Below are 13,365 nucleotides of genomic sequence, written 5' to 3'. Positions count from 1 at the left end.
ACTTCTTGTTAAGTTATATTCTCTATATATTTGAATTTTAAGTATGATGTATATAAATAATGTTTAATAAAATATTTATGTTTATGAATTTCAAAAAAAAAATATATATTATATTCTATAATAATAATAATAATAATAATAATAATAATAATAATAAGTGGTTGAATAATAGTTTCTCATTTTTATATATAGTTTTTCAATTTGAACTAATCTAAACCTAATATATAGTTTTATATGTCAAGTGAATGTTAGTTTAATTTATGAGAAATTTAATTCAATAATCTTTTATAGAATATAAAATTCTTACTAGAGATTTAAGGATAAAATTATTATCTCATTCATCTTTTCTAATTTTCTGTCTTCAATTATCTTTATCTTTTTAAATTAATTGGTTCCAACCTTTTCAATCTTAAAAAAAATTCATGTTAGTATACGAAGGGGTTATTATATTTAATTTGTTTCAATTGTTAAAAATATTATTATAATAAGGTGAATGTTTGCCCAAAGAAAAATCATGAAAACTTATATAAAGATGATGCAATTATAGGTGTTGCCGTGTTGGTAATTAGAATCCTATGAATGGAGCTCATTCTGATGATCGGAGCCAACAACAACTGACGTAAATGAAAGCCAAAAAGAGAAAGAATAAATAGAATGCGAAGAATTTGGGTCAATAGAAGACAAAGAATCTAGATCAGTATTTACACATGGTGCCATTAATTCTATTAATGATAATTCTATTCCATAGAATATACTTAATGGAACCAACAGCTTTCACAAGATACAAAATCAGAATAATATCCCTAAATCAAAGGAAGAAAATCACGGGAGGTAAAACAGACTGAAAAGAAAGAAAATTATTCCATCATATTTGAGGTTTTAAATTTCATAAATGATGAGGAAGGAAAATAGTCTCAACCTAAAGAGGAATCGCAGTCCAAAATTAATATTCAATAGGTCAAGACTTCAAGAGCAAAATAGAAGAAAATTTAAAGAAATATTCTAACAAATTAAAAATAATAATGCAAATAACAATCAAAAAGTGAAACCGAAAAATTTTACTAGCATTAAAATTTTCAAAGGGAAAGAAGTTGACATTACCAAAGTACAATCACCATTTCAGATCAAGAAAGGAAGTTTTAAGTCAAAATTCCAAGAAAAAAAATGTCATGCTAGCTGCTAATAAGAAAACCAATGAGTATCAGAAAAAGAATGTGAAGAATACAAAGAATATTGGAGTTAGTTTAGTAGATTAAACCAAGAAATATACAAAAACAATCAGCATGATGGGATGTACATTCTAATGGATGGTAGTTTAGATAACCAAACTAAACTCATCCTTGCTAAAATGATGGGAAGGAGTCCTATGGCTCATTATATGATGAGGTCTCTAAAAGACAAACTTCCAAAACCAGAGAAAAATGACAAAGACGAGTGCACGAAAGACGAGAGCTGTTCTACCCATAAAGAAGAACCCTCAAGTAGGAAAGAGATGCAGATAGATTTGTCTACCAATATTATGGAAGCTTAACTACTTCGATTATGGATAGAGAATTTTTATCCATAGGATTCTCTTTATTTTATCTTTGCTATTATCAATATTTTCATTTGAAATTGTAGAGGGGTCTCGTCAAAAGTCTTTCACACTATTATTAAAGATCTCAGAGTTAAATATAACTTTAAGTTTTGTATCTTACTTGAAACTCACATTTTAGGGATTAAAGAGGAGAATATTATTAGAAAATTAGGCTTTGACTCTTGAAGTATTAGTGAGGCAGAAGGTTTTTCAGGAGAAATTTGGTGTCTATGGATAAAAGATTCATGGAATATCAGGACCCTCGTTATGTATAAATAGTTTATTCATATGGCAATACAGTGAAAAAGTCAAATCCCTTGAAATTTTACAGCGATTTATGGTATCCCCCAAGTGAAAAATAGAAATTTGTTATGGAACAATATTGAAGAGATTTATCTCAACATCAATGGCTCTTGGTGCTTGAGAGGCGATTTTAACTCTATCATTTCTCTTAATAATTTGGGGGATTCTCATAATCTCTCTCAAGATACTCATAAGTTTGTTAATTGTTTAAATTGTTATGAATTAAAAGATTTAGACTTTTCAGGTCTTCCTTTTACCTGACAATGCTATGAAAAAATAGTAAAAGGAGACTTGATTATTTTTTAAGTAATTTTGAGTTTGAAAATAGATTCTTAGATGTTGGAATTAGACATCTTCCTAAATTAAAATCTAATCACTTTCCTATTTTGCTAGATTTTAGAGCTACTACTAGCAACTAAGTGGAAAGACCTTTTAGATTTTTAGCCCCTTGGTTCCTTCATAAATAATTTAACAACTTGGTGAAAAATAATTGGGATAAAAACAATAACTTCCTACAGAACATTGTCAACTTTATCAATAATATTAAAATGTGAAATAAAGAGATCATCAGAAATATCTTTAAAAAGAAGAAGCAGATCCTGAAAAGATTAGAAGGGATCAATACAGAGCTATCTTTAAGCCAAAATTTCTTTCTTGAAGACCTTCAAAAAGAGCTTTGGAAAGATCATGAGTTTATTGCTATCCAAGAAGAGATGCATTGGCAACAGATGTCCCAATGTAATATCATCAACTTCGGGAATAGGAATACGAAATATTTTCATCAAAAAATCAATAGAAAACACGAGGAATAGAGTCATGGAAGTCAAGTCTAAAGATAGGGCTTGGGTGGATGATATAGATATGCTTAAAGATTAAGGAGTTGGTTTCTTTAAAAATCTCTATACTAATGACGTTATTATATCTATTTTTTTTTTTGTTTAAGAAATATTTTCTAGACTAAGGGAGAATGACTATATTAAAATTGGAAAAGAAGTGCGTGTTTATTAGGGGTGTTCGCGGTGCGGTTTGGTTTGGTTTTTGAGGAAAAAGTCATCCGATCCGATCGTCTAATTAAACTGCGGTTCGGTTTGGTTCGGTTTTTTATCAAGGCCATCCGAACCAAACCAAACCAATTAAAATCGGTTTGATTTGGTTCGGTTTGTTTGATTTTTTCAATCAATTCAGAAAAAAAATACTACCATACTATTTCACAAAGTCATAACATTGAAATCGACAAACACAAATACACAATAGCTAACAAAGTCTAGATCTAATAAAATTTAACGACAAAAGAAATTCAAATACGACAATTAAAGAAGTTTAATAGTTCAACAGTCAACACAACTGAAAATTAAAAAAAATGTCATTAAAAGATAGCAAAGTTATGGTGTCTTCTCTAACAAAACAGCTAAACTTCTTAATACAAACCAACCTGAAATAAAAAAAATAGTTACATAATAAGAACAACGACAACAACAACAACAACAACAACAACAACAACAACAACAACAACAACAACAACAACAACAACAACAACAACAACAACAATAACAACAACAACAACAACAACAACAACAACATCCAGTGACATTATAATATACATATACCAGAATGACCAAAATTCAAAAGTACCAGTGCCAATAAAATTAATCTTAGGAAACAGCTACATGAAATGAAACCATGGTGATAGTAGTATATATGCATCATGCAATGAAATAATGAGGAATACGTTCGATAAAATTATGATAATTAATTAAGCACCGCAAGACATCACTATGTGACTGGAACTTTATATCCCCAGAGTATATTTCTGCAATTTTATCTATGTTCATACCATGAAGAAAATAAGCAATAATGTATACATTTGTTCACATTATGGAAGAAGAAAAATGAAACAATTATGGAAGTGGAGGATATGGCTAAGCAAAGAGCAAGAGGAAAGTGGTCAAGACAGCCCAAAAAGCTATTCTTGCAACAAAAGTAGGAAGGTGAGAATTATGTTGGAGCAATTCAAGTACAAAATATGTAGTTGGGGCATAAATTTTTATTTTCTTTCAATAGACATACCTTTTAATCCTAAACTCTTCATTTTCAACTACAAAGAATATAAATCAAACTCTTCTTCACTATTTTGTTGTGCAATAGTTTCATGATGAGAAGATGCTTATATAAAAAGGGCCAATTGAATTATGAGTTATGATACACTAAGAAGCCTTCATTTCTGTTATAATTTTACTCAAAAGACATGCCTCAGAGTTCCCTTTTTGTTATCATGAGTCAATAACCAACAATAACAAATTAACAAGAATAAACTGAACATAAACTGAACAATAAACTGATCTCAATAAAATGAACAATAAATCAATAATTAGCAAACGACAATTTATCAAGAATAAACTGAACAAAACCTGAACAATAAACTGATAACCCTAAACTGAACAATAAATCAGCAAGACCAAATTACCAACAATAAACTGAATAGATGGTAAACAGCAATACCAACAATAACCCTAAATTGAATAAACTGAACAATAACCAGCAATACCAACAATGCATCAGTAAACAGCAACCAGCAAGGAAGCAAGCAGGACATTTCCATTTTCCAATATAATGAACCATTAAACAACAATAAAATGAACCATTAAACAGCAACGCAGTAAGCAGCCAAGCAGGACATTTCCAATATATTGAACCATTAAACAACAATAAAATAAACCACTAAACAGCAACCAGCAAGGCAGCAAGCAGGACATTTTCAATATATTGAACCATTAAACAACAATAAAATGAACCATTAAACAGCAAGCCACTGAGCCAGCAATAGCAAGTAGCAACAAATCAACAATGCATTTGTCTGTAAGTATTAACGTGGAAAAAAAAGGCTATAAATCAACAAAACTTAGCAAGAAATAAACAAATCAACAGCAAGCGCCAAGTAGCAACAAATCAACACTAATGAACAGAATTACCAGTAAACAGCAAATGGTAAACATTACCTGAATCGGTGGCTCGGGCTCCATATTGACTTGGGAGGAAGGCTGAGTGGGAGACTGGGAGGTGCTGCCGTGCTGGGCTGAACTGAGGGGTTAGGGTGGTGGCGTCTCTGTGCTGGGCTGAACTGATGGGTTAGGGTGGCGGCGTGATGGGATCTCTGCTCTGTCGGCGTCTTCGCGAAGAGGAAGGCTTCGTGTTGGCCTAATGTGCGACGGGCCGAAGGCTTCGCAGGTGTGGCTGGGTGCGCAGGTGTGGAGTTTTGTAGAAGAGAGGGCGATGAGCACTGAGGTAGGTTAGGGATTGGGGATTTGGGGGTTAGGGTCAGACGCTCACACTCGCGCAATTTCATTTGGGAATGTTTAGGGTTTTTTCCTAATCGGTTCGGTTCGGTTCGGTTAGGGTTTTCAAAGTCAAAACCGAAAACTGAACCGAACCGCACAAAAAACAGCAAAACAAGTTTTTTTTCGGTTTTTTCGGTTTTCAGTTAATTCGGTTTTCAATTTTTTCGGTTCGGTTCGTCGGTTTAGTTTGGTCCGGATTGGTTTTGAACACCCCTAGTGTTTATGACTAAATTGTAAACAACAGCCTTTAATATGGGAAGCTGGAAAGCTCCTACGAATGCTGGGTTGTCGGCTAAATTTTACCAACAATTTTGGTGTTTTAGGACCCGAATAGCATTGATACGGTTAACCAAACTCTTATTTAGAAAATACACTCTCCTAAAAATTTTAGTCATTTTAGGTCTATTAGTCTTTGGAATGTTTGTTACAAAATCATTACTCAAATTATTGCTGATCATTTAAAATATTTTATGCCTAGTACCATATCCAACACTCAATCTAATTTTGTGACTTACAGGATAAGTGCAAATAACATTCTTATAGCACAAAAGTTTATTAACTCCATGAGGAATAAGAAGGTTGAAAAAGGTTTTATAGCTATCAAAATTGACCTAGAAAAAGCATATGATAGAGTTTGTTGAAAGTGGCTCACTTTTTTTTTTGTCTTCCCTCTCTTCAATATAAAATGACAAAAGTTTAATTAGAATCATATCTGATGATGAGCTATGATAACTAGAGAGTTTATTTTCAATTCAATATGCAGTTTTCTTCTCTTAATTTAGGTAATTTAATATAAGAATAATTTTACTATGAAAAGTTGTGTATGAAAGTTGCATATGAGAGTCTAATAGTAATAATAATAATAATAATAATAATAATAATAATAATAATAATAATAATAATAATAATAATAATAATAATAATAATAATAATAATAATAATAATAATAATAATAATAATAATAATAATAATAATAATAATAATAATAATAATAATAATAATAATAATAATAATAATAAGCGGTTGAATAATAGTTTTTCATTCTTATAATTTTTCAATTTGAATTAATCTGATCCTAATATATCGCTTTACATGTCAAGTGGATGTTAGTTTAATTTATGAGAGATTTATTCAATAATTTTTTGTAAAATATAAAATTCTTACCAGTATATAATTATTATTATCTCATTCATCTTTTCTAATTTTCTGTCTTCAATTATCTTTATCTTTTTAAATCAATTGGTTCAACCTTCTCAGTCTTGAAAAAAGAATTCATGTTAGTATATGAGGGGGTTATATCTAATTTGTTTCAATTGCTGAAAATATGATTATAATAAGGTGAATGTTTGCCTAAAGAAAAATCATGAAAACTTATATAAAGAGGATGCGATTATAGGTATTGGTAATTAGAATCCTATGAATGAAGCCAATAACAACTGACGTAAATGAAGGCCAAAAAAAGAAAGAATAAATAGAATGCGAGGAATTTGGATCAATAGAAGATAAAGAATCTAGATCAGCATTCACACATGGTGCCATTAATTCTATTAATGATAATTCTATTCCATAGAATATGCTTAATGGCATCAGCAGCTTTCACAAGACGTAAAATCAGAATAATATCCCTGAATCAAAGGAAGAAAATCAGGAGAGGTAAAACAGACTGAAAAGAAAGAAAATTATTCCATCATATTTGAGATTTTAAATGTCATAAATGATGAGGAAGGAAAACAGTCTCAGCCTAAAGAGGAATCACAGTCCAAAGTTAATATTCAACAGGTCAAGACTTCAAGAGCAAAAAAGAAGGAAATCTAAAAAAATATTCTAACAAATTAAAAATAATAATGCAAATAACAATCAAAATGTGAAACCGAAAAATTTTACTAGCATTAAAATTTTCAAAGAGAAAGAAGTTGACATTACCAAAGTACAATCACTATTTCAGATCAAAGAAGGAAGTTTTAAGTCAAAATTCCAAGAAAAAAATGTCATGCCAGCTGCTAATTAAAAAACCAATGAGTATCAGGAAAAAAAATGTGAAGAATACAAAGAATATTGAAGTTAGTTTAGCAAATTAAACCAAGAAATATACAAAAACAACCAGCATGATGGGATGTACATTCTAATGGATGGCAGTTTAGATAACCAAACTAAACTCATCATTGCTAAAATGATGGGAAGGGGTCCTATGACTCATTATATGAGGTCTCTACAAGACAAACTTCTAGAACTAGAGAAAAACAATCAAGACGAGTGCACGAAAGACGAGAGCTGCTCTACCCAAAAAGAAGAACCCTCAAGTAAGAAAGAGATGCAGATAGATTTGTCTACTAATATTATGGAATCTTGACTGCTTCGATTATGGATAGAGAATTTTTATCCTTAGGATTCTCTTTATTTTATGTTTGCTATTATGAATATTTTTATTTGAAATTGTAGAAGGGCCTCGTCAAAAGTCTTTCACACTATTATTAAAGATCTCAGAGTTAAATATAACTTTAAGTTTTGTATCTTACTTGAAACTCACATTTTAGGGATTAAAGTGGAGAATGTTATTAGAAAATTAGGCTTTGACTCTTGAAGTATTTGTGAGGCAGAAGGTTTTTTAGGAGAAATTTGGTGTCTATGGATAAAAGATTCATGGAATATCGGGACCCTCGTTATGTATAAATAGTTTATTCATATGGCAATAAAGTGAAAAAGTCAAATCCCTTGAAATTTTTACAGCGATTTATAGCCTCCCCCAAGTGGGAAATATATAGAAATTTGTTATGGAACAACATTGAAGAGATTTATCTCAACATCATTGGGTCTTGGTGCTTGAGAGGCGATTTTAACTCTATCCTTTCTCTTAATAATTTGGGGGATTCTCATAATCTCTCTCAAGATACTCAAAAGTTTGTTAATTGTTTAAATTGCTATAAATTAAAAGATTTAGACTTTTTAGGTCTTCCTTTTACCTGACAGTGCTACGAAAAAATAGTAAAAGGAGACTTGATTGTTTTTTAAGTAATTTTGAATTTGCAAATAGATTCTTAGATGTTGGAATTAGACATCTTCCTAAATTAAAATTGATCATCTTCCTATTTTGCTAGATTTTAGAGCTACTACTAACAACTAAGTGAAAAGACCTTTTAGATTTTTAGCTCCTTGGTTCCTTCACAAAGAATTTAACAACCTGGTGAAAAATAGTTGGGATAAAAACAATAACTTCTTATAGAACATTGTCAACTTTATCAATAATATTAAAATGTGAAATGAAGAGGTCATCAGGAATATCTTTAAAAAGAAGAAGCAAATCCTGAAAAGAATAAAAGGGATCAATACAGAGCTATCTTTAAGCCAAAATTTCTTTCTTAAAGACCTCCAAAAAGAGATGCATTGGCAACAGATGTCCCAATGCAATATTATCAACTTCGGGAATAGGAATATGAAATATTTTCATCAAAAAATCAGTAGAAAACACGAGAGGAACAAAGTCATGGAAATCAAGTCTGAAGATGGGGCTTGGGTGGATAATATAGATATGCTGAAAGATTGGGGAGTCGATTTCTTTAAAAATCTCTATACAAATGACGTTATTATATCTATTTTTTGTTTAAGAAATATTTTTTAGACTAAAGGAGAATGACTATATTAAAATTGGCAAAGAAGTGCGTGTTTATGACTAAATTGAAAACAACAACCTTTAATATGGGAAGCTAGAAAGCTCCTACGAATGATGGGTTGTCGGCTAAATTTTACCAACAATCTTGGTGTTTCAGGACCCGAATAACATTGATATGGTTAACCAAACTCTTATTTCTATAATCCCAAAAATACACTCTCCTAAAAATTTTAGTCATTTTAAGACTATTAGTCTTTCTAATGTTTGTTACAAAATTATTTTTAAGATTATTGTTGGTCATTTAAAATATTTTATGCCTAGTACCATATCCAACACTCAATCTAATTTTGTGACTGACAGGATAAGTGAAAACAACATTCTTGTAGCACAAAAAGTTATTAACTCCGTGAGGAATAAGAAGGTTGAAAAAGGTTTTATGGCTATCAAAATTGACCTAAAGAAAGCATATGACAGATCTTGTTGAAGGTGACTCATTTTTTTTTGTCTTCCCTCTCTTCAATACAAAATGCCAAAAGTTTAATTAGAATCATACTTGATGATGAGCTATGGTAGCTAGAGAGTTTGTTTTCAATTCAATATGCAGTTTTCTTCTCTTAATTTAGGTAATTTAATGTAAGAATAATTTCATCTTCTCTAATTTTCTGTCTTCAATTCTCTTTATTTTTTTAAACCAATTGATTCCAACCTTCTCAGTCTTGAAAAAAGAATTCATGTTAGTATACAAGAGACTACATCTAATTTATTTCAGTTACTGAAAATATGGTCAAAATAAGGTGAATGTTTGTCCAAAGAAAAATAATGAAAATTTATCAAAGAGGGTGCGATTATAGGTGTTGGTAATAAAAATTTTATGAACGAAGCTGATTCTGATTGTTGGAGCCAGCAACAGCTAAAGTAAATAAAAGACACAAAGAGAAAGAAGAAATAGAAGGCGAAGAATATGGATCAATAGAAGGCGAAGAATTTGGATCAGCATTCACACATGGTGCCGTTAATTCTGCTAATAATGATTCTATTCCGTAGAATATGCTTAATGTGACCAAAAACTTTCACAACACGCAAAATCAGAATAATATCCCTGAATCAAAGGAAGAAAATCTATATGGACCATGGATAGTTATTAAGAGGCAACAACGAAAAAATAAGCAAAAATCAGGGAAGGTAAAACAGACCGAAAAGAAAGGAAATTATTCCATCATATTTGAGGTCTTAAATGTCATAAATGATGAGAAAGGAAAATAGTATCAACATAAAGAAGAATCGCAATCCAAAAATTAATATTCAGTAGGCCAAGACTTCAAGAGGAAAAAAAAAGGGAGAAAATCTAAGGAAAGATTCTAGAAAATTAAAAATAGTAATGCAAATAATAATCAAATAGTGAAATAGAAAAATTTTGTTAGCATTAAAATTTTCAAAGAAAAAGAGGTAGACACTACCAAAGTACAATCACCATTTCAGATCAAAGAAGGAAGTTCTAAGTCAAAATTCCAAGAAAACAATGTCGTGCTAGCTGTTAATCAAAGAACCAATGAGAATTTGGGGAAAGAATGTGAAGAATACAAATAATATTGAAGTTAGTTTAGCACATTAAACTAAGAAATATATAAAAATAACCAGCATGATGGAATGTACATTCCAATGGATGCTAGTTTATACAACCAAACTAAACTCATCATTGCTAAAATGATGGCAGGTGTCCTATAGCTCATGATATGAGATCTCTAAAAGACAAACCTCTAGAACCAGAGAAAAACAACCAAGACAAGTGCACGAAGGACCAGAGCTACTCTACCCATAAAAAAAAACTCTCAAGTAGGGAAGAGATGCAGACAAATTTGTCTACCAATATTATAAAAACTTGACTACTTTGATTATGGGTAGAGAAGTTTTATTCTTAGGATTCTCTTTATTTTGTCTTTGTTATTGTGAATATTTTTATTTGGAATTGTAGAGGAACCTCATCAAAAGTCTTCCACATCATTATTAAAGATCTCATAGTTAAATATAACTTTAAGTGTTGTATCTTACTTGAAACTCACATTTCAGGGATTAAAGCAGAGAAAATTATTAGGAAATTAGTCTTTGGCTCTTGGAGCATTAGTGAGGTGGAAGTTTTTTCAGGAGAAATTTTGTAACACCCTAATATTCAAATCCTTATGCTCGAGTCATAAGTCAATGATATTACGGTGGTACGACTCTCAGGAGGATTTTTTAATAAATAAATATAGGTAATTTCGAAAGGAGTATTAATCGAGAAGCCTGAAAAGAGTAGAAATAAAATTGCGAAGACGTATCTCTCACGTTTCGACAACAAAAGATAAACCGTGAAGCCGAAAACGATATACGGACAAGGCGTAGAGGAGATTAAGAGATAGATAACAGATAGATATATATATATATAATACAAGTAAATAGCCACTAGTCGCGACCTGCGAAGTTTAGGCCGGCTAGGGTACAGTATGAAAATAGTTGACAACAATATGTCCTAATCTCTCCCGAAGGAAACATGAGAGCCTCTATAGGCAAATTCAAAGAGTTCAATACATAATATAATCCTTCCAAAATAAAGGTGGAGAGATTCTAATCAAAACACAAAGTAGAGGAAATAAAGATCTTCGCCGTTTCTCAGACGACCCACAACTCACTTCTGAGCACCTAGACCTGTATCTGAAAAGCAAGAGATATATACGGAATGAGAACCCCGGGCCCATGGGTTCCCAGTACGGTAAAAGTGCCAAATAAATACAATGCACTGCAATAAAACACCCAGAGCCAGTGGATTAACCACTACTGCGGCTACTACCCAGGCGGGTGTTTAACAGCTCAACCTGGAGCGAGTGGATTCACCACTACTGCCGCTACTACCCAGGCGTCACAATCTCTGACCTGGAGCAAGTGGGACGAACCACAACCCTTGCTACTACCCAGGGTCTCAAAACATACATTCGTTCAGTTTAGAAGCAATCATCACTGTTATCAAATCTCAAACATTAACCTGGAGCAAGCGGGACGAACCACCACCTTACTACTACCCAGGTATCACAAATACACATGTATTCAAAACTCCATAATTAAACTCATTTATCATAGACATCCTTTCCCGTCTCATATCCGGAGCAAGTGGACAACGCCACTGCCTACTACCCGGGGTCACACATCACATTTCAACCTTTTTCATTATTATCCATGTAACACATTCATTCATTAATCATATATGCATTTATACTCAGCCATAAACAATAATGGCTTCGCCGTAACCCGGCAATAACTCAGCCATCCGGCTCATGGTTCAATCAAGAACCGGCCATTTATCAATAAATATAGCCCTTCGGCTCATGGCATACACGGTACTTCCACCGTCATCCTCCATATCTCATATAATCATCTTTGATCATCATTGATCATACCCTTTCCCCTTGCTTCACTCGCAAGTTACCACATCCCCTAGCTCTTTTCTCATTGCTAGGCATATCATAATGATTTAATACATAAGGGGTGAGATCGGAGGCTTAGAAGTATGAGATTTGGCTTTAAAAACTCAAAAACCATCTTTGGCATGAAAACAGGGCCACGCGTACGCGCACTCCACGCGCACGCGTAGATGGCCAATAACTCATCAACGCGCAAGCGTCATACGCACGAACGCGTGGGTTGAAAAATATCTAAACGGCGCGCAAGCGTCAGCCACGCGTACGCGTGGGTGCTCTTGCGCCAGGCACAAAACTGGCACAACTCCGGCACAACTCTCTGGAAAATAGCTGGGCATATGGTGCAGCGCATCGACGCGCCCGCGCACACCACGCGCACGCGTGGATGGTGCTTTCTGGAAGAACGGCGCGCACGCGCCAAGTGCGCCTACGCGCGTAGGGTCATTCTGCTAAAAATTTTCTAAGTTAAAAGCTGCAGAATTCACAGATTCAACCCCCAATCTTCCGACGGTCATAACTCTCTCATTTTAAATCATTTTTCACCCATTCTTCGAATGGCATGGACATCCCGGATCCAATTTCATTTCTAAATAGATTTGGTAGAAAACAGAGGTCCGTAGTCCAGGTTATGTCCCGTCAAAATATGCCCAAAAACCATGTTTTCATACAAAACCACAAAGTGCCATTTTCAAAACAAGCCATTTTCAACTCTTTTCAAATTCAATCAAAACATGCCAATTTCATCCCTTTCTTTGAAATCAATCAAAATATACTAAAATCAACATCAAGCCTCCTCAACTCACACATTGACACTTTCTCAAACTCAAACATATTTACATATCATATACTCTTCCTCATGCCAAAGTTCAACAAGACTATTTCCAATCAACCATCATTATACATAATCAATATCATACTCACTATCACGTAGTTTCACCCACAAGTCAACCTTAATCATTCCTCAAGCATATATTACAACATACATATCTCTAATGCATCATCATACCATCAAGGCATCAATAGTCATAATCACATATATGACCACATAATATGTCTCAACCAAAACCAAACATACCTCATCTATATAATTTCACC

General features: G+C 32.6%; 1 protein-coding gene and 1 long non-coding RNA gene across 2 annotated transcripts in view; both read right to left on the bottom strand.

The window, feature by feature from the left end:
* LOC107639134 (LOB domain-containing protein 30-like) overlaps window positions 1-13,365 on the bottom strand; it is a 55,762-nt gene that overhangs the window by 7,023 nt on the left and 35,374 nt on the right. The window lies entirely within an intron of this gene.
* LOC107639135 lies at window positions 3,154-5,221 on the bottom strand. Its single transcript, XR_001619968.2, has 2 exons — window positions 4,876-5,221; window positions 3,154-3,311 (listed from the first exon to the last, which is right to left on the bottom strand). It is a non-coding gene; the product is annotated as an uncharacterized LOC107639135 (long non-coding RNA).

Source organism: Arachis ipaensis, chromosome B04 (genome assembly GCF_000816755.2).
Source record: "Arachis ipaensis cultivar K30076 chromosome B04, Araip1.1, whole genome shotgun sequence".
NCBI lineage: Eukaryota > Viridiplantae > Streptophyta > Magnoliopsida > Fabales > Fabaceae > Arachis > Arachis ipaensis.
This window is presented reverse-complemented; position numbering and strand designations above follow the sequence as displayed.